The sequence below is a fragment of the Lipotes vexillifer genome, unplaced genomic scaffold (assembly GCF_000442215.2).
Source record: "Lipotes vexillifer unplaced genomic scaffold, Lipotes_vexillifer_v1.1 scaffold173, whole genome shotgun sequence".
Lineage (NCBI taxonomy): Eukaryota > Metazoa > Chordata > Mammalia > Artiodactyla > Lipotidae > Lipotes > Lipotes vexillifer.
In genome coordinates this window covers 183,262-187,286 of record NW_006770924.1, presented here as the reverse complement: position 1 = coordinate 187,286, position 4,025 = coordinate 183,262, and the positions used below count along the sequence as shown (strand labels likewise).

At 39.5% G+C, this 4,025-nt stretch overlaps 1 pseudogene; it reads left to right on the top strand.

Annotated features, from left to right (window-relative positions):
• Positions 1-602: 602 nt before the first annotated feature.
• Positions 603-1,716, top strand: LOC103085190 (hsc70-interacting protein pseudogene; annotated as a pseudogene).
• The last annotated feature ends 2,309 nt before the right edge of the window (positions 1,717-4,025 follow it).

Sequence of the window (4,025 nt, the reverse complement as noted above, 5' to 3'; positions counted from 1 at the left end):
ATTAAATAGAAAAAGCATTCAGTAGAGACCACGGAAGACTCAACCCTCAGGTGTGGTCTTAGCTAGCCATCAAGTGAAGACTACTTTAGACATGCCTTAATAAAGTCTTTTTTTTTTTTTAATAAAGTCTTTAAAAAATAACCCTTGAAAGAAATTTATCTACCAATAACCTAAATGATTACCAGAACAAAGCTCAATAAACAAGTTTTGAAGGACTACAGCAAAATTCAGCACTCAAATAACATAAAATTTACAATGTTCAGAATCCAAAAGAAAAAAAATCACTACACATGTATAAAGAAGAGGAAATATAACCAATAACCAGGAGGAAAATCAGTCTATAGTAACAAATCTAGAAATTACAGAGATGTGGAATTAGTAGGCAGAAACTTTAAGACAACTATGATCATTATGCTTGAGAATTCAGAGGAAAATGAATACAAAGAGGGAAATAGAAGTTATTAAAAAAAAACAAAAAGGAACTTCAATAAATGAAAACTATAGGAGGTTCTAGTCTGTTCTGCCTCGCAGCACCCACCCCCCTTATGCAGTCACACTAAGCTAGTGGTGGGGCCCTCCGCTGCGCCCGCCGCCTCCAGAGCATGGACCCCCGCAAAGTGAGCGAGCTTCGAGCCTTCGTGAAAATGTGCAAGCGGGACCCGAGCGTTCTGCACACCGAGGAAATGGGCTTCCTGAGGGAGTGGGTGGTGAGCATGGGGGGTAAAATACCACCTGTTACTCCTAAAACTAAATTGGAACAAAATACCAAGGAAGAAAAAACAGATAGTAAGAAGGCAGAGGAAAACATAAAGACAGAGGAACCATCAAGTGAGGAAAGTGATCTAGAAATTGACAATGAAGGTGTGATTGAACTAGACACTGATACCCCTCAAGAAATGGGAGATGAAAATGTAGAGATAACTGAGGAGATGACTGATCAGGCAAATGATAAAAAAAGTGGCTGCCACTGATGCCCTAAATGATGGTGAACTACAGAAAGCCACTGACTTGTTCACAGATGCCATCAAGTTAAATCCTCGTTTGGCCATTCTGTATGCCAAGAGAGCAAATGTCTTCATCAAATTACAGACGCCAAATGCTGCCATCCGAGACTGTGACAGAGCTATTGAAATAGATCCCGATTCTGCTCAGCCATACGAGTAGCAAAGGAAAGCACACAGACCTTTGGGCCATTGGGGAGAAGCTGCCCATGATCCTCCCCTTGCCTGTAAGCTGGATTATGATGAAGATGCTAGGGCAATGCTGAAAGAAGTTCAACCGAGGGCCCAGAAAATTGCTGAACACAGGAGAAAGTATGTGCGAAAACGTGAAGAGAGAACAAAGAGGAACAAAGAAAGAACAGAAAGGGTCAAGAAGGCTTGGGAAGAACCTGAGAGAGCCCAGAGGGAGGAAGAAGCCAGAGGACAATCAGGGGCTCAGTATGGCTCTTTTCCAGGTGGCTTTCCTGGCGGAATGCCTGGTAATTTTCCTGGAGGAATGCCTGGAATGGGAGGGGGCATGCCTGGAAAGGAATGCCTGGGCTCAGTGAAATTCTCAGTGATCCAGAGGTTCTTACAGCCATGCAGGATACAGAAGTTATGGTGGCCTTCCAGGAAGTGGCTCAGAACCCGGCAAGTATGTCAAAACATCAGAGCAACCCAAAGGTTATGAATCTTCATCAGTAAATTGTCGGCCAAATTTGGAGGTCAAGCATAATGCCCTTCTGACAAATAAAGCCCCTCTGCTGAAGGTAAAGCAACTTAGATCACCTCATGGATGTCACAATACAAACCAGTGTACCTCTGACCTTCTCATGAAGAAAGCTGGGGTGCTATGAAGATAAACCCTACCCCTCTGCCACAAATGCAGCTGAAACATTTTACAGTGGTTTGCCATTAGGGTATTCATTCAGATAATGTTTTCTTACGAGAAATTAAAACTTTTAAACAATTTTTAAACCTTAAAAAATCTAAAACAAATTAAAAGGGTGTGTTAATCCCTACATTTTTCTTTACTAATCATTTTGGTTTCTTCCTTTGAATTAATTAGGCAAGGAAGATACTTCAGTATGGAAGATTTACTGTTCAAGTTTGAGTGAAATAAAGATTTATTAGTGGGAGGCAAATGTAACATTTAAATAAAGTTTGAGTTGGATATATGGTCACTGAGGCATTTTGATTTCTCTTTTTAATTGCTTTATTATTATTATTTTTAATGATTTACTTCCATGAAACTACTGGAACCACCAGTATTGCAGTAGGACCTGGGTTAGGGACTGGAAATACTTGTCAGGGCTGCAGTAATCTTAACTACATTTTATATAATGTGTACGCTTGTGCAGATGCATTTAAATCTTACACTGTGGTGAAGGGATGATTTTTTTTTTTTTTTTGCCATACGCGGGCCCCTCACCGTTGTGGCCTCTCCCGTTGCGGAGCACAGGCTCCGGACGCGCAGGCTCGGCGGCCATGGCTCACGGGCCCAGCTGCTCCGCGGCACGTGGGATCCTCCCGGACGGGTGCACGAACCCGCGTCCCCTGCATCGGCAGGCGGACTCTCAACCACTGCGCCACCAGGGAAGCCCTGAAGGGATGATTTTTATGCTGCTGCAGTAAAATTGGATTATTTAGCTCTGTTCTTGTCTGATAGCTAAAATAAATGTTTCATATTTCCACATAGGGGAAATAAGGGAATACTTTTCTTTTTGTATTTCTATGTTTAAAATGTTCTTTTCAGATCAGAAAATGCCCAACTCTTTGTCTGCTTTCTACTTGTTTTCACATTTTTTCCCTCTTACTCTTCTTGGGCTAAAGATGGTCCTTTTTCATTAGCATCATCACTGCTATCATCATTCACAGCATAATTATGCAAGCATATTTAATGATGAGTTTAATTTAATATGTAATACAAATAGTGGCTATGTAGGGTAATACCCATAATAGCTGTAGTTTCTTACGTGGCCCAGAGACTTCATATTTAAGTGTTAGATTTCCTCTTTGGTGAAATTTTAAAACGTACCAATAGATGCTGGAAGAAGGGATTCCCTTTGGTGTTTGGTCTCCTACTTAGGAAATACCTATTGCAGTTAGAGTTTATCTTGTAGTATTAATTTCTGGAGAAGTCTGAATTAATTGATACACAAAGAGGGGAACCTAAATTCCTAATCCAGCATGAACTAAAAAAATTGATGAGATTCATGGTGGTTCTTCATTGTGGAGTTGTCAGCATTGTGAAAGATGCATTGTTTCATTCAGCTCTTAAATACTGCAGCCATGTCCCCACCTCTCCTCATTCCTTCCCTCTCCTCCAAGGATAAAGCAAATGATAAATTTTCTGTTGTACATCCAATTCTTATATTAAACGAGGCTAAGTCCAGGCACTGTACCAGGAATTGCTAGGTTTCTACTTATTATCTTTCAATGTAAAGTGCTAGTTTAAAAACAATTTCAAGGGATGAGACCCTCTGTACTTATTTGAAGAATCAATGGTAGGAGCAGTGAAATAAATTCCATGGAATACATTTCTGAAATCATAAGTAAGTTGATTCAAGTTTTTACCCTTTGCTGTACACAAGCAGATAGAAATGCATCTGTTAAGTGAGAAAAAGCTGTATGCTGATTGAGCATGCTTTTTAAACCCTTTAAAAATACTCAGCATATAAACTTGAGTTTGAGCTTGCTGGTGTTCTTTTTGTTAATATGTGTTCTCCTTTCTCAAAATTTTCAGTGTGTGCTGTAATTCAGAACCAGCTGCTTCTGGATTTTTCATTTGATTTACACATTACCTAAGTACATTCTAACACTGCACATATTACTGTAAGTGGGTAAAAGTAAAACTGGTCTGAAAATGTATCCTGTGCTTTTTATACTTTTAAGTTAATACAAATACAAAGTACATCTTCATTTTTGTAGAAACATCATTTCTAAACCAGACATGTTCTTTTCTTGTGCCAATAATGCTACAAGAAGAAAAAGTAAAGGACGTTTTTTCTGCAAAAAAAAAAAAAGAAAAGAAACGAAAACTAT